Source organism: Artibeus jamaicensis, unplaced genomic scaffold, assembly GCF_021234435.1.
Source record: "Artibeus jamaicensis isolate MK-2021 breed Jamaican fruit bat unplaced genomic scaffold, CSHL_Jam_final contig_1284, whole genome shotgun sequence".
NCBI lineage: Eukaryota > Metazoa > Chordata > Mammalia > Chiroptera > Phyllostomidae > Artibeus > Artibeus jamaicensis.
Genome location: NW_026521249.1, coordinates 6,101,060 through 6,120,167, shown reverse-complemented (window position 1 = coordinate 6,120,167; position 19,108 = coordinate 6,101,060).

The window sequence follows — 19,108 nt, the reverse complement described above, 5'->3', positions numbered from 1 at the left end:
TGTTTCTGGGAGTGGGCCTCTTAGCATCCATCTTGTGTGTGAGTCTCTGTGCTTCCTAGAGTTGCATGTCTATTTCCTTTACCAAAATTAGGTAAGTTTTCTTCCATTATTTTTTTCAAATAGATTCCCAATCTCTTGCTCTTTCTTTTCTCCTTTTGGCACCTCTATGATGTGAATAATGGACCTCTTGAAGTTGCCCTAGAGGCTGTTCACACTTTCCTCATATTTTTGGATTCTTTCTTCTTTTTGTTATTCTGTTTGGTTGTTTTTTGCTTCCTTATATTGCAAATTATTGGTTTGATTCTCAGCTTTATCTACTATAATACTGTTTTCCTGTAAATTGTTATTTATTTTAGTGTATCCTTTGTTTATGACTGGATCTTTTCATGTTTTTGAGGTTCTCACTAAATTCCTTGAGCATCTTTATAACTAGTGTTTTGAACTCCATATCTGATACATTGCTTTTTCCATTTTGTTTATCTCTTTTCTGAAGTTTTGATCTGTTTTTTTTTTTTTTTTTTCATTTGGGCTATGTTTCTTTGTCTCCCATTTTGGCACCCTACCTGTGTTTGTTTCTTTGTATTAGGTAGAGCAGCAATAGCTTCCTGTCTTGGTAATGTGGTCTAATGTAGTAGGTGTCCTGTAGGGTCTAGTGACACAGCCTCCCCTATTACCCAAGCTGGATACTTGGAGTACACGCTTTGTATAGGCTGAGTATACAAAGTATACTTGCAGTTGAGCCTTGATTGGTGTTGGTAGGTCAATGGGAGGGATTTACCTAGGCAAGTCAGCTAGAAGAACTGGCTGTACCCACTCACCACAAACATCTGTCCTCAGTGGAGGATCAGCTTACAGGGCAAGGGTGGTGGTACTCCAACATGGTTTATAGCAGTCCACTGGGTTCACAGGCTCTGGAGTTTCCTGAATGTTGCAAGCCAATGTCAGCTCCCACCTTTGTTATGCCAGAGGCCACCCTCTGTGAGCAAAAAGCAATCTGAGTTAGTTGCACTTGTGCAGGCAGGGCTTGGAAATTCCCAAGTGAAGCCAAGTTGTGAATCTAGGCTGGTTGCTGCTAGTGACAAATTGTAGCCACTTAGCAAGAGATATGGGGTTGAGTAATCATTGAGGCTGATTCTTGCTTGTTTGAGAGGATTTTATGAAGTTGTGAAGCTTGAGCCAAGACCAACCATTCATATGGAAAAGCAGCATGGGTGGGCCTGTATGGTGCAGAACCTCTGGGGCATCTCCAGGGAGAGGCAAACAGTGTTGGCCAGGTTTTTGGAGCTTCGGATACATCACCAGCCTGCCAACTCTGTGGTTCTGTGGTTCTGTGGTTCTGTGGTTCTGTGGTTCTGTGGCTCTGTGGGGAGAAGGCTCAGAAAAGGAGCAATGGATTCTGTCTGCCTTTCTGTCCCACAGCTCTTGCCTTGATGCCAGACACTTCAGTTCCTCCCCATATGCCACTGGTGCCTTTTGAGCTCCTGCCCTGGTGCTGGAGATCAGAGGGAGTACATCTGTGTAAGTCTGTGTGTGGGTTCTTTAAGGGTAACTGCTTGGAACTACAGTAGTTTCTTCCACTGACTCAATCTCTGCTGGTTTTTTGTAGCCAGAACTTATGGAGACTTATATTCCAGGTTCTGGTACCCTGGGCCGAGGGTGCTGATGTGGGGCTGGGACTCCTTACTCCCAAGATAACCCTCCCCAATTTTTATCCACCACACGTGGGTGCGGGATCTGTATGTTCCATGTCTCTACCCCTCCTACTTATCTAGATGGATGTGGTTTCTTTAATTAATTCTGTAGTTGTCAAAGCCCTATTCAACTTCATTCCTGAATAGTCCTGAGTTATGGTCGTTCTATATCTTAATAGTAATATGATTGTGTGAGGAGGTTAGCCGTGTTTACCTATGCCACCCTCTTGACCGGAAGCACCAAAGTATCTTTTTCTATTTTTATTCAGTGCTCCATCTTCCTTTCTCCCTCGTCTCATATTTTCCTGTGCCAATTCTTTTTGCTCTTCCTAATTCAACAATTATTTGAGTGTATATTATGTGCTCAGCATATGTGAGGAAGAGTAGAGCAAGGGAATATAAAGGAGTATAAAACTTGGTGTCTGATTTTGAGGGATTTGTAGATTATTTAAAGACAGAAGGATAAGGATGAGAACTAAGTTCTCACAGTGAACTTGGCATTGTATTAAAATGCTGTAAAGACAAAGACTCATGCCTTCAAATAGTTTACAATCTAGTATTTGGCAGATATTACTCTTTTTCTATTGTTTCCTTTTTAATTATTAAATTTAAATTAATAAGTTTAAATTATTAAATTTGGGGTGACATTGTTTAATAAGATCATATTGGCTTCAAGTATACATTTCTATGATACATGATCTGTATGTTGCATTCCAAGACCACCAACCACAGTCAAATCACCTTCCATCACTATGTATTTGGAATATTACTCTTCAAATCCTCTCAGCAACTGGTGAGATACTTAGCATATCCTCATTTTGCAAGTTAGAAGTTACAAAAACTTGTCCATGTATGTCTGAATCTAAAGACATCTTTCTTTTCCTATGTTGTGCTACCTTACAGGAACAATAGGGTATAATCAGATCAAGTGCATTGTTGGGCAGAGTAGGCTATACTTATAATAGGCTATTGAAAAAGAAAAAATATTACAGGTTATTAGAAACAATGGGTGAGGACTTTACAGAGAGGTAGGGACTTGAGTCATTTTCTCCCTCCATTCTTTAATGAAATATTTATTAAGCACTCTATGACAAGCCCAGTGCTATTCCTGGCTTAGCTGCTAGTGACAGACAAATTGTAAAAGTACTGATGCCTTCAGAGATAATTATTGCCCAAATTTTATAAAGTATGTTATATAGTTGACTATAACCATTTATCATATTTTTATTTTCCCAAGTTCCATTTACATAAATTAATTTCAATTTCTTAAATTAAGATGGGCCCCTAAGATTTAAAAAAAAGTCAACCAAGATTTCTGCTTTATTTTTGTTTTTTTTTCTGTAAAGGCATATCTAGCACTATTATTTCCCAAATTAACTTAGCAAAGTGATTACCTAGAGCACTTTTTTACAACTAGGATTTCCAGAAGAAAAAATAAGAAAATCTAGATTTTTAACATTGTCACAAGGCTATTTTTATCATCAACAAGTTTGAGAACTACTAATTTAGCTCAAAGCCATTTCAAATTTAGCCTTGGATTTCATGATAATCGGCTGAGACTTGCCCAGTCTATGCCAGTGTGACACACTGCTGCAAGGATCAGTTAGATCACTGGGCTTACAACTGGCCTTAAATTTTGATGGGAAAACATCATTCTGAACCATATTTAGGTAAACAAAATTTAGCATAATTATTTTTGACATATTAATGAAAAGAGAAACAACTGAATTTAAATTAGCACCATTTCAAAATTTCTAAAAATAAGCTTTTGAGAGAAGAGAATCTGTGAGTACAGGTAAAAAGACACTGACAGTATTATTCATTTTAGTTTTATGCATGAGTGTTTGAAACAATTCTAGCGTGTCAGAAATAACACAATCTTGTTTTTAGGAAAAGATTATTGTTTTCAGTTTTAACAGAGTTTTAGGCTGGATAGCATAGAAGTGATCAAGAATTTTAGTGAAAATGTTTTGAAACCAGAGGTTGCTAAAGAATAAGATCTGTTTTCCATGTAAAATGCCTGATAGATATTTCTTAATGGTGATTATGATAAGCTTTCTTAAACCCATTTTTTTTTTTTTGATTAAGCAACTAAAGGCTAGCTTGTGGTACAGGGAAAAAAATGCTTTAACATTTCAGTCCTTAGTGGTAAGGATTAATGTGATCTATCCTGGACATTACATCAGTATGCTTAGGTTTGGGTTGGTCCTGGGAATAACTTGCTATGTCATTTTGAGAAAGTTACATAACTGCTCTGCTTTTTGTTTTCAAACTCTGTCAAAGAAGCTTCGCTAACAATACATATTGTATGTATCTTATAGATTACTGTCATGGTTAAATGAGATAATAGGTATAAATACAGAGTTATTAAACTCCATCGATAATTAAAAATTCTCTACATTTTGTTTCAAAATGGTCTAAAAATCTTGATTCTGCAATGTTTAAAAGAATATTTGGTCAGGAAACCTAACTCAGGCAAATCCAAGTTCCTGAGTAAATTCCTGAGATCCCAGTGCCCAGATGCTCTGAGGTGACAGATTTATAAGTCCACTTCATCACCAGAAATTGTTTCAGCATCAAAGAATACAAAATAGTGGTATGGGAGCCACTCTTGTGAACCTCCCCGTCCCTGCTCCACTTGTTCAGCAGCTCAGTACAGACAGTCCTATCTACTGCTGACTGTTTGTACCCTTTTCATGAGCCTGTAACTCAGCAGCTAGTGTTCCTTCCTAATTTAAATGCTGTTGCTCACTTGGAATGCCAAGCGGGAAAATGCTGGCAATGCAAAGGTTAATAGGAGCGCTGACACAACCTTAATTACAGTAGAGCAAACCTATCTCTATAATTGCAGCTAGCACTTATCTCAGTTTCTCATACTCGCTGAGCCCATTGAGACCTGCCTCAAGCTGAAGATGAAAAAGAGGGCCTCTGGAGTCGCTTGAATGAGCAGGGCCTGATGTAGCTATCAGGTTTTTGCAGATAGAGTGCCTGCCGCTGTTGGATAGTTGTCATAATCAGTGTTCAGGCAAAACACCTGGACTTCTGCAAGGACCACCACTCCTGGCCAGTCCTCAGCTTTATACTTGTGTCTCATCATTCCACTAACTGGGAGGGACAGATGAAACAGAAAGAAATAAAGGTGCCAGTCTGAACTGGTTGTCCAACGCTTGACTGAACATTTCCCATTAGGTCATTGTTTACCCTCATTTGAATATACGTTTATTTTTATTCTCAGGATGACATTGGAAACATGCCCGGCTCATCCACGGTGACTGAGTGTAGCATTTAAAGCCCACACATGCCGTTGCTTGTTCAGTGTAATTGGCCATGCTAAATAGTGATGGCTTTGTGAGGGTGGAGATGCTACTTTTGCAACTTTGGGGTTTCAAGTCAGCTACTTTAATGAGGATCCAAACTTCTTACTGTCAAAAGAAACTCTAATGGGATTGACCATCACCATTGTTTACCTCATCATTAGCATTGAATATTTACCTAGATTCTGTAACTTTATGGTGCCAACTAGACCAAGTTATTGGTTAATATGTATAAATTGAAAGGTTGATAATGGGTTTCTTAATTTTAATTTTCCTAGCTATTGTGTGATTCTGCTTAAAGATTATTCTGCTTAACGAATCTTTAATTCTGCTTAAAGAGTTCATGGAGGTACATGTATGTGAAATTCCTATCAATCTATCTATCTTCCATCATCTAGCCTAAAGGATACTTTATCCATATTCTTTATTTCTTTATTTATTTACTGACTTATTATTAGGTTTGCCTAAGCCAGTTATATGTTATCTGTATAACACTATTATGGGTATGGTTGGAAATGTTTAATATTTTTACCCTGATCCTGGGTAGGTCTTGGAGCTAACGTTTGTCAGATAAAATTACATATATAGAAAGACACTTCTGTCACTATGTTGAACACTTGAAACTAATATAATATTGTATATAAACTATAATTAAAAATAAAAACATTTTAAAAAGACACTTCAACTTTCATTTACAGTAACATTTTTGTTTAAAAGGGGGAGTGTGGAGAGGAAAGCACTGATCTTGATACAATAAAATAAGTCATTAAAAAGGACAGAATTCCAGTAACTGGTGGCAACAATACTTTCAGCAATAGGATTCTCCATAGTAATCATCACTTCTATAATCAGCTTTGGTAAAGAGGTCCCTACTCTGGCCCACAAATATAACAACCTGAGTCATGGGAATGAGAGGGCGTATGAGCAATTGGCTTTGTGTGCTGGGGGAGATGAAACACGTGCTGAAGAAATAGCTACTAAAATTAAAACAGCTCCACAAAACACTGTAAAGGATGACATGAAGGAAAGCAACACGCTGAATAAAATGTGTGTGAATGACAGACCTAAAGCTCAGTTGTATCATTCTCACATGGCTAATAATAGTAATTATATTCAAAATTGTAGGCTAGCATTTATTGAGCTTTTATTGTATGCTAAAACTGTGTTAAGTGTGTCATTGTGTTATAAAATTTTTGCAGCCACTCTATGAGGGAAGCACAGATCTTAATACCATTTTAGGTGGTGATCTGAGGCATAAGGAACCTAAATAAATTGTTTGACATAGTAAGTTATCAAAATTGGGTCAAATTAAGGTGATTTTAGTGCCAAATCTTGGGTCTCCAATCAATGTACTATGCTATTTCCAACAAAAAAGTTCATAGTAATTTTCATTCTCTTCTTAGGAGTTTTGATAGGTCTGCTCAAGTCAAGGAAGGAAAAATGGCTAATTAGGACACAAATTAGCTGTACCTAAATCATGAACTCTGTGAACTACTGTACCACTTAAGTACCTAGCCATTTTCAGGATCAGATCAGATAAAGAGAAAAAAGTTATATTTGAGATTCATAAAGAGAAATTTAAAATAAAGCACTGAATAAAATGAGTGGTAAGGTTTCACTTTGGAAATCCTTCCTGATCTCTATATATTTTAAGAAAAAACATTATATGTGTTTTGTTATAATAAGGAAAATTATATATTTACTTCTTTGGACTTTATGTATAGATTAATTCTTTAAAATTCTGACATTGTGAAGCTCTTTGGAACTGTATTTATTTTTCTGTTGTTGAATTTCAACTCCACTGCAGGGATGGCCTTTTGAGGAAGTAGGAGAGTGACTCTCTGAAATGAAGCAGTGGGGTACAACAGAGTGAGAGACTGGCATTGGATGCCTGGTTCATTTCCTAGCTCTCTCTCTCCCATCTGCATGTGACCCTGGGCAAATGAAGTCACTTAAACTCTCTAAAGCAGCAGTTCTTAACCTTTAGCAAAGTTATTGAAACACAGAGTGCTGGGTTACTCCCCAGAGTCTCCTTTTTTAAAAAAATATTTTTATTCATTATTCTATTAAAGTTGTCCCAAATTTCCCCCCTTTGCCCCTCTCCACCCAGACCCCCTGACCCCCTCCCTCGGGCACTCCCCACACTGTTGTACATGTTCATGGCTCAAGCATATGTTTTCTTTGGCTGCTCTACTTCCTATATATACTACACTTTACATCCCTATGGCTATTCTGTAATTATCCATGTGTGCTTTGTTCCCCTCCATCATTTTTACTTATACCTCCAACCCCTGTCCCATCTGGCAACCATAAAAATGTTCTCTATATCTATGATTCTGTTTCTGTGCTACTTATTTATTTTGTTTTTTAGGATTTTTATGGTTTCAGGTCTAACATTTTTATTCATTTTTTATTCATTCAGTCTTTTATTCATTCTTAAATTTATTCTTGCATGTGGTGTAAGAAGATGCTCTAAAATTTCATTTTTCTGCATATATTTGTCAATTTTCCCAATATCATTTATTGAATAAAGTCTCTTTAATCCATTGTATGTGCTTACTTGCTCTGTTGAATATTAATTGACTATAAAAGTGTGGGTTTATTTCTAGGGTCTCTATTCTGTTCCATTGATCTATGTGTCTGTTTTTATGCCAGTACCATGCTATTTCGATTACTATGGCTTTATAGTATAGCTTCATATTAAGTAGTATGATTTCTCCAATTCCCCCCCCCCAGGATTGCTGTTGCTATGCAGGGCCTTTTTTGGTTCTATATAAATTTTTGAAATATTTGTTATAGCTCTGTAACATATGTCATTGGAATTTTGATAAAAATTGTATTGAATCTATATATTGCTTTAGGTAGTATCAACATTTTAATTATGTTAATTCTTCCTATCCAGGAACACAGCAGGTGCTTCCACTTCTTTGTATCTTCTTTTATTTCTTTCTTCAGTATCTTATAATTTTTCAAATACAGATTTTTTACATTCTTTGTTAGGTTTATTCCTAGGCATTTTATTCTTCTGGGAGAAATTATGAAGGGCATTGTTTTCTTAATTTCCCTTTCTATTGGTTTGTTATTGGCATATAAAAATGCAACTGCTTTTTGGATATTAATTTTGCATCTTGCTACTTTGCCAAATTCATTTATTAATTCTAGTAGTTTCTTAAGTGGAATCTTTGGGGTACTCTCTGTACAGTATCATGTCATCTGCAAATAAAGACAGTTTTACTTCTTCCTTTCCAATTTGGATGCTTTATTTCTTCTTGTCTGATTACTGTGGCTAACTATGTTGAATAAGAAAGGTGAGAGTGGATATTCCTGTCTTTTTTTCTGATCTTAAGGAGAACACTTGTAGTTTTCCATTGGGTGTAATGCTGGCAGTGAATTTGTCACATATGGTCTTTATTATGTTTAAGTATGTTCCCTCTATTCCCACTTTGCTGAGAGTTTTGATCACAAATGGGTGCTGGATTTTATCAAATGCTTTTTCTGCATCTATTGATATGATCATGTGGTTTTTATCCTTCATTTTGTTTATGTGGTGATTCACATTTATTGATTTGTGATTGCTATACCAACCTTGCATTCCCAGAATAAATCCCATTTGATCATGGTGTATGATCTTTTTGATGCATTGCTATATTCAGTTTGCTAATATTTTGTTGGGGGTTTTAGCATCTCTGTTCATCAAGGATATTGGCCTATAATTTTCTCTTTTTTTGTAGTGTCTTTATCTGGTTTTTGAATTAAGATAATGCTGGCTTCATAAAATGAGTTTGGGGGCCTTCCCTCTTTTTAAATTTTATGAAATAGTTTGAGAAGTAGTTAATTCTCAGAATGTTTGCTAAAGTTCTATGAAGCCATCTGGTTCCTGACTTTTGTTTGTTAGGAATTTTTTATTGCTACTTTAATTTCACAAGGTGTTGTCTGTCTATTCAGATTCTCTGATTCTCCCTGATTTAGTTTTTGAAGATTGTATGTTTCTGGGAATTTATGCATTTTGTCCAGGTTGTCCAGTTTATTGGCATATAGCTGTTCATAATATTTTCTTACAATCCGGTGTATTTCTTTGGTGTCAGTTGTTATTTCTCCTCTTTCATTACTGATTTCATTTATTTGGGGCCTTTTTCTCTCAATGAGTCTGATTAAAGTTTTGTCAACCTTGTTTATCTTTTCAAAGAACCAGCTCTTAGATTCATCGAGCTTTTGTACCACCTTTTAAGACTCTATGTCATTTATTTCTGCTGTGAATTTTATTATTTCCTTCATTCTACTCATTTTGGGCTTTGTTTATTGTTCTTTTTCAAGTTCCTTTAAGTGTGAAGTTAGATTGTTCATTTTAGCTTTTTCTTGTTTATTTGTTTTTAACACAGTCCTGTAACGCTCTGAATTTTCCTCTTAGAATTGCTTTCTCAGTGTCCTGTAGATTTTGGATTGTTGTGTCCTCATTTTGATTTGTTTCAGGTATCTTTTAATTTCTTCCTTGACAGTGTTGCTGACCTGCTCATTGTTTAATAACATGCTACTTAGCTTCCATGTGTTTGCATGTTTTTCAGTGTTCTTCTTGGGATTGATTTCTAGTTTCATAGCATTGTTGTCCAAAAAGATGCTTGATATGATTTCAGTCCTCTTAAATTTGTTGAGACTTGTTTTGTATCCTAACACATATTCTATCTTAGAAAATGTTCCATGGGCACTTGAAGAGTATGTGTATTTTGCTGCTTTGGGGTGAAATGCTCTGAAGATATCTATTAAACACACTCGATGTAGTGTGTCATTTAAGGCCACTGTATCCGTGTTGATTTTCTGCCTGGAAGATCTACCCATTGAAGTCAATGGAGTGTTATCCCTGACTATGACTGTATTTCCATTGATCCCTCCCTTTATTTCCATCAAGATTTACTTTACATATTTAGGTGCTCCTGTGTTGGGTGTGTAAATGTTTACTAGGGTTATATCCTTTTGTTGAATTGTTCCCTTTATCATCATGTAGTTTCCTTCTTTATATCTTACTATAACCTTATTTTTATTTATTTTTATTTTTTAAATTATATTTTATGGATTATGCTATTATGGTAGTCCTGACTTTTCCCCTTTTGCTTGTCTTCACCCAGCACCCCACACTCCCTCAAGCAATCCCTTCACCATTGTTCATTTCCATGGGTCATACATATGAGTTCTTTCACTACTCAATTTCCTATACTGTACTTTACATTTCCGTGGCTTTTCTGTAACTACCTATTTGTACTTCTTAATCCCTTCACCTCTTCACCCATCGTCCCACACTCCTCTCCCATATGGCAAACATCAAAATGTTCTCCATATCCATGATTCTGTCTTCATTCTTCTTGTTTGCTTAGTTTGTTTTTCTAGATTCAACTGTTAATAGATATATATTTATTGCCATTTTATTGTTCATAGTTTTGATCTTTTTCTTAAATAATTACCTGTAACATTTCCTCTTATAATAATATAATAATATTTGGTGATGAAGAACTTTATCAATTTTTTTCTTGTCTGGGAAACTCCTTATCTGCCCCTTAATTCTACATGATAGCTTTGCTGGGTAGAACAATTTTGGCTGTGGGTCCTTGCTTTTCATGACTTTGAGTATTTCTTGCTAATCTTTTCTAGCCTGCAAAGTTACTTTTGATCAGCTGACAGTCTTATGAGAACTCTCCTGTAGGTAACTAACTGCTTTTCTCTTGCTGCTCTTAAGATTCTCTCTTTATCTTTAACCTTTGGCATTTTAATATGATGTATCATGGAGTGGGCCTCTTTGCAACCATTTTGCGTAGGAATCTCTGTGTTTCCTGGACTTGCATATCTATTTCCTTCACCACATTAGGAAAATTTTTTTTCATTATTTTTTTCAAATAGATTTTCAATCTCTTGCTCTTTTCTCCTTTGGCATCCCTATGATGTGAATGATGGACCTCTTAATGTTTTCCTAGAGGCTGCTTATAATATCCTCATTTTTTCTTAATTCTTTTTTTTCTTGTTGTTCTCATTGGTTGATTTTTGCTTCATTATGTTCCAAATCATTGATTTAATTCTTGGCTTCATCCACTCTACTGTTGCTTCCCTGTACATTGTTCTTTATTTCAATTAGTGTATCCTTCATTTCTGACCAAGTCTTTTTATGCTGTTGAGGTCCATACTAAGTTCCTTAAGCATCCTCTTAACCAGTGTTTTGAACTCTGCTCCATTTTGTTTAGCTCTTTTTCTGGAGTATTGATCTGTTATTTCATTTGGGCCAAGTTTCTTTTTCTCCTCATTTTGGCAACTTCCCTGTGTATGTATGTTTCTGTGTATTAGGTAAAGCTGCTTTGACTCTGTGTGTTGGTAGTATGGCCTAATGTATTAGGTGTCTTGTAGGGTCCTGTAAAAAAGATTCTCCTATCACGCAAGCTGGGTACTTGAGGTCCACCCTTTGTGTGGGCCGAGTACACCCTCCTTTTGTAGTTGAGCCTTGATTGCTGTTGGAAGATCAATGGGAAGGATTTACCTAGACCAGTCAGCTACATGGGATGGCTCTGCCCACTCACTACCAACCTCTGCCCTCTGTGAAGAATCAGCTTGCAGGTGCAGGATGGTGGTACTCTGACGTGGTCTATAGCTGTACTTTGGGTGCACTCTCCTTGGGGTTTCCTAGCTGGTACATTCTAAGTTCAGTCCCCACCTGTGTTTTACCCAAAGCTACCCTGCCTGAGCTGTAAAGCAGTGTGAGTTGGCTGCTACTTGGGCTGGGCTTGGAGATTCACAGGCAAGCCAAGCTTGAATTTAGGTTGGGTACTGCTAGTGCTTGGCCTGGGCTCACTGAGGGTTGCTGCTTTTTGTTTGAGAGGATTTAGAAAGTTGTGAAGCATGAGTCAAGACCATCCATTCATATGGAAAAGCAGTTTGGATGGGCCCTTAAGTTGGGTAGGGTTGAGTCCCTGGGGATCTCCAATGTGGGTCAAACAGTGTTAGCAAGGTTGATGGAGTCTCAGATATGGTACCAGCTTGCCAGCTCTTTTGGGGGCAGAGTTTAGAAGAAGGACAGTGGCCTCTGCTTACATTGATTCCAAACACTTCAGTTCCTCCCTTTATGCTACTGGTGCCTTTCAAGCTTCTACACAGGTAATGAAACTCAAAGAGAATGAGTCAGAGTAGGTGAGTCCCTCTATCAGTTTTTAAGAGGAACTGTTTGGGGCTCCAACAGTTTCTCCACCTACTCAATGCCCACCAGTTTTTGCAGCAAAAAGTTGTGGGGACTTATCTTTCTGGCATTGGAACCCTGGACTTTGGGGCCTGGTGGGGGGCTGGGACTCCTTGCTCCTGAGTTATCCCTCCCAAATTTGTATCCACCACATGTGGATGAGGGACTAGCCCATTCCACATTGGTGCTCCTCCTACCAGTTTGGATATATGTGGATTCTTTAATTCTGTAGTTGTCAGACTTCCTTTCAACTTAGTTTCTGACAGTTCTCTGTGATCTGTATTTTAGTTATAACTTTGATGTGGTTTCGCGAAAAGGCGAGTCATGTCTACCTACACTGCCACCTTGACTAAATGTCTCCTTTATAGCCTTGGTTTTAAGTCTATCCTATTGGATATAAATACTGCTACCCCATATTTTTTATTTTCCATTTGCATGAAATATCTTTCTCCATTCTTTTATTATTAGTCTGTATATATTTTTCAATTTGAAATGGGTTTCTTGGAGGCAGCAAATATATGCAGTTTGTTTTCTTATCCACTCAGCTACTCCATGTTTTTTGGTCATAACATTTAATCCATTTACATTTAAGATGATTATTGATAGATATGTATGTAGTTCCATTTTATTGTTAGACTGTTTAGACTATTTTTCTCTTTTCCTTCTCCTTAAAGGAAGCCCTTTAACATTTGTTTCAACAGAAATATTTTGAACAAGTTGTTGCTTGATCTCACTAGAATTAAAAGGCTGTCACGTTCAAATTTTCAATTGGGAAAGAGACAGGGAGAAGACACAAAACAGGATATCTGTCATTTATTATACATAAACCTTATATAATAAATTAAATATAAATTACATATAATTTATATAACATATTTATATATTTTATAGTTAAGACTAAGGATCATTAAATTTATATAATTTAATATATTTATGTAATGTAAAATCTATAATTTACATAATATATTTGTATAAAAGTCATATTTATGACATGTTGTATAATATATATTTATATAATGTTATATATTACATTACATTATATCATATAACATTATAATGTGTATATTATAGTCTGCCAATGCCTTACAAATTAAAAGAAACTTATGAGACCAGTTGAACACTAACTAGATAGAAGAATAGGGGTAGAACAATAAGAGGAAGCCTTTCTATCTAGAAAGGAGAACAGTGGGAGGCGCACAGCAGTTACCAGGCCATATAAGTTTTGAAATACCATTGAGAAAGATGCTCCTTCTTGCTCTGGTGTGAGGACTGTTTCAAGTTTGTACCTTAGTCTCTTTTCCTGTAGGTAATTTTGTCTGTTGTGTTCTCTAACCTTTAGCTTTACCTTCTGGGAGTTCCTACCTTTTCCATTAGCATCCTTGGCAATATCTAAATATGATCGCCATGCGATTAAGCAGCCTCTCAACCTGCTTCCTTCTGTGCTAAATTGTCTACTGTTGGCTTAGCACCTTGACTTCTGTTTAAGGTTAAAAACTAATTTATCAGAGCCTCTTCCTCTGTATGGTGTAGGAAGGAGTTCGCCAGTTAGATAAACTTTTAAAAGATTTGGAAAGCAAACATTACTCTTGGAGGGTTATGGTGGTCAGGTGTGATGTATAGAAATGCTTGGTGGGCCACCTGTTCTCTCCTTCTTCTCCGGTTTATCTTTATTGCTGGATACTTTGACCACTAGCTGCCTCAAGCACAGCTAATCTTGAATATGAACCACAGAGACTTGCACAGAACTCTTCACGAGCTCCTCTTTGCAGGTCCTCCAGTAGCTCTCTGACAGTGAGAGGCACAGGTGTCTTGTATTTTCCTGCAAGTTCCAACTTGCCCTTCTATGCCAGTGTTTCTGAATAAAGTCATTAGTAACTATTTCTCCAACCCTTCAAATCCTATTTCCAAGGACTTCACTTTTCCAGCTCCACTCACCTTTGGGTAAATTCAAATTTTCATATTAAATCTCTTATTCCTTGTGATACTTAGAGAAGCTCTGGTTTATTGAGTTAATCTCAACTGATACACTCTCCATAGAAAGCTGAGGGCTATGGGTCATTGATTACACAAATGATCATTCTTTTTTTTAAGGAGAATAGTTTATCTTTTGGAGTATAACTCTCTCAAAAACTTACATGGTTTCTTGTAAAGTTGATTTCATTTATTTTCTTATACCAATACCTACACCAACATTTATTTTTGATATTTGCTTCTTTCTCTAAAGTGAATTGTGGACTTTAAGCCTATCATATTTTTATAGAGGAGCCACAACTTTAGTCTATTATTCCTTTGCCATTTGTGCAACTGCTAGGGTTTTTATTTGCTCTTGTATTTGATTCAGAAGCTTAAAATAAGTTTATGGTCACATCCTTGATTTTATCCTTCCCATGGAGCTTCTTTTTAAATTGGCCTTTGTCATCTAAAGCTCTCTCTTTTGGCTGAATCTTTTTCCAGTTGGAGGTGAAAACGGTTGCATCTTTCAACACTACAAGTCCAAGAATTTTTGTACATTATTTTCTATTTATTCTTGCTTATAAGTCATCCTTTTCTGAGTTCATGCCTTTCTTGTAGTAACTTATTAAACACAGCCAATAGCAACCATGGCATTGAACACTATCTTCATTTAAATCCAAATGCTCATTTGGTACATCATCTTTCTTCCATATTATTTCAGTTTGCCACTACATAACATGGGTTATTTTCCCACTGTGAACAACATTCCTTCCTATCCATACCCAGTAATACAGCTAATGCCACGTGTTTTGGATTATGTGTTATCATAGTACCTCACCTCATTTTTAAGATCAATAATAAACTTACTTCTACAGAAGTAAGTTTAGGCTATATTGTGCTGCTGTTTCACTATTTAAGTTAAATTTTAATTGTTTACAATGACAAGAATTTTTTTGTCACTCACACTACAAGCTTATCAAAGGTCATCCAAAAGTCTGTTCTATAACATCTTTACTTATGTCCATGGTTGAGAAAGGTGTACTAATGGGAGGAGATGTGTGCAGTGTCATAGTAAAGAGAAAACAGCATGGTAGAACCACACAATGGCACCCAATTCTTCTTGGCAGTGGACCTGGTCATTTCTAAGTACAGTATATTGCACTGGTGAAATAAGTCTTCAGTTTATCAACATGGGGACAAATCATTTTTCTGCAGGAAGGTACTTGTCAAGTTATATGGCCATGACTAAAGTCAATAGGGCAGGGTTATATAATTCAACCACAGGGTGGGCACTGTTGATCACATAGCTATGTCTGATATTACAAGAGGTGAAACATAATCCTCTCCAATGAAGTGTCAGATAAAAGTTTGACTCATAATATAAATTATTTCATCACTTCTCACAAGCAACTTGGTCAGTTAGGTTTATGCCTGTGGTCCAGCTATAATGAGTTTTAATTGGTCTATTAGATTCTAAAGTCTATGATACCATATACTATCTTTTGTCTAATTAAAAAAATTTATACTCAGCCCTGGCTGGTGTAGCTCAGTGGATTGAGCATGGGCCTGTGAACCAGAGGATCGCAGTTCAATTCCCTGTCGGGGCACAAACCTAGGTTGCAGGCCAGTTCCCAGCAAGGGACACACCAGAGGCAACCATACATTGATATTTCTCTCCCTCTCTCCTTCCCTTCCCCTCTAAAGATAAATAAATAAAATCTTTTAAAAAATTATACTCAGAATTATACTTGAATTAAATTGAAAAAAGTATTATTCATTCAAGGAATTTCATTAAAAATAACTTTGCTTGGTGATTAACCTAAAATATTAATATTAAAATTTTTCTTTTTAAAAATATTTGTCTGCTCGGTATGGCAAGACATTTAGTTTTTCACAAATTTCGTATTAACTAGGCATTTTTTAAAATTCAAGATATGCATTTATCTGAAATGTAGACTTAGAAATAAAGCATTTGTTATCATTTTCTTTGTCCTCCTAGTTTACATTGTACAGCTCTACGTATTTTTAGCTATTTTTCTATTGTTTGAGGGTTTGCTTAAAAGAAAGCCCTTTAGTGTTTAGTCAGGCAATGGACATCTTTTGTAGAAAATATTATTTTATGATAGAATCTGCAAGCTGAACTGTACATATATCTTTTATCTTCTAAAACATTTGATTGGTACTTATCATTTTGCAAGAGATGACACATTAATTTGCAATGGGCTTTCAATTTTTACAGTTTTTATAAGATTACTCCTTTTCCCAAGCAGTACATTTTAAAATAGCCAGGGCAGGCCATGAAAATAGCCTATATACAATTTCCAAGGCCAAAATAGTGGGAGAGAATAGGAAGAATTGTGCCTTTGAGTGAAGTGGACTGAATAACTGATTCCAAATCACTCCTTGCTCTAGTAAAATACTCTGTTAATTCTTTTCCTATGGCCTTGTTTTAGACAGAATGTGCTCCCTGTCTTCTTGACTTTGGATCTGTCTACATCATTTGCTTTAATCAATGGGACATTAGCAGAGGTTGTGCAAACAAAGGCTGAAATGTACTTGCAAGGCTGGGCTTGTGCACTGTGCTTCTGCATTGCCTGAGAAGGACATGCCCTGCACAGTGCATGGGCCAGACCCACGAGACAGAGATTCCCAGCCCACCTGCAGACACATGAAACCAAAATACATGCTATGATAATTACATTTGTAAAAATAGAAAGATGAAATGTTTTATATAACAGTTTTTAAGTTTACTTATAACACTTAAATATTTAGACTTCCATTTTGTTCTTTTTTTATATTGCCCTGAACTCTGCAAAGAGAAAAAGCTGGTCAGCAGTAAGTCAGATAATACTCCGTCTCTTCAGTGATACCATGTCTATTTATAGTCTTCCTATACATTCTCCGCCTGTATGTGTATGCTAAGAATATGTGGGACCTTTTAAAATGTGGGACTTATAGAAAGGTCTGGACTCCCTGAGGAAGGACAGGGTAAAATAATATTAAGAGTGAAGGCTGCCCTCCTTTTGTAGCTGAATCTGCTTTAGTGCAAGCAAATAGGGAAGTAGTGTCAGGAAGTTTGTGGATCTGCTCCCTCAGATTGAGGAAGAACAGATATTTTATGGGTGAAATAGTAAGGTTGTTCATAACATTAGTGCTTATTTTGAAGAAATTGAGTGGTGGGCCTTTTTGTTGTGGCTTTTTGGGTTTTTATCACCTCAGGGGTAATTGACCAGACCATCTTTAAATTTCATAAAAAGTATGACAAGTATTATAGATAAAATATTTTTGTCCCTCCCCCAACCCCGACACACACCAAAGTTATATGTTGTAACTTGTTCCCCAATGGGATGGTATTAGAAAGTGGGGGCCTTCAGGAGGTGATTAGATCAAGAGGGTGGAGTCTTCATGAATGATATTTGTGCCCTTATAAAGGAGGCCTCAGAGAGCTCCTTTGCTCCTTCTGCTCTGTGAGAACCCATAGAAGATGGCCCTCCCTTCAAGAATCAGGAAGCAAGTTCTCACCAGGCTGGTGAGAATCAGCTGGTTCCTTAATCTTGGACTTCCCAGCCTTCAGAGCTAAGAGAAACAAATATCTGTTGTTTATAAGCAACTCAGCCTAAGGTATTTTGTTATAGCAGCCCTAATGGACCAGCGCTGCAGGTCTAAGGGATCCCCTTTCCTTTCCCTACTTAGCAGCCACTCTTCTTCCGAGGTGCCTTCCTGCATGCTGTTCTATACCCTGCAGTGACTTCTGTTGACCTCCAAGGCTATGATCGATGTCTATTTAAACTTAAATCTAATTACTGAGTAAACATGCTGAAAACCAGAAAACCTAACAAAATGTTTTGTTCTAATCTAGGCCTTGAAGTCCTAGGGATTGTTTTGAGTTCATTCTAGGGGCAGGGTGGGAAAAGAACAACATCCACCAGCCCCAACCCCTGCCAAAAAAAAAATCAAAACACCTTCTCCTGTGAAAAAGATTTTTCCAGAATTCAAACAGTGTAGGTTTTGTCTCTTGGCCTAGACAGATACTTAATACGCAATTCTGTTTCTTCCTCTGACTATTTTATGGAGTTGTAACATACTTAGCTGGATTTTAAGCATCACCTACTCTTCCAAGTAAGTTTATAATGTTACGGATATTTCCAGAACACCCAGGGCACATACACCAAGGGGGGTGGGCACAGATAAGGGAAACACTTTCACATTGCAAGATAATGACATACATACCCCTGCTTAATAAAGTTCCCAGCTAATCATGAAAACTAAAGTCATTTGAACAAATGAATTGCTTTTGCAAACTGAAACTCTGATTTGAATTCTCAAGCCTTCATAATTTTAAAATCAATAAACATTTATTATTGTTCCTATTTGTACCTCTGAATAAATCACTGTGTAATTTTACCTCTTAAATCTCAGAGGTGTAATATAAAAATATTGATTTTAATAGTTTTTGTGCTGTTAAAAGGATATGTAATTTATACACACAACCTTTTGGTATAATGCCTAAGGCAATGAAATTGTTGCTACAAGTAAAGCGTGAAAGCACTTTCTTTTAAAAATCTTCTATTGATGTCTAAACAGTCATACAGAATTGTGCACACAAATGATAAATTTACAACTTGATGGATTAGCACAAAGTGAACACACCTGTATGGTCAGTCTCTGGATTAAGAAATAATAGAATTTACCAGCACCTTAGAAACTTCCCTCTTCCCCCTCCTAGTAACTATCCACTGAAAAAATAACCATAATCTATTTCCAGCACTATTGATTAATTTGGCCTGGAATTGGTCTTTACATAAGTTGAATCTCACAATATACAAACTTTTGTGCCTGCCTAAAACAACAACATCATCAACAATGACAATAAATAATAATAATAAATATTATTTATGCAATTTGTCCATTTTTGGATTTAGCAATAATTTGTTTACTGCTAT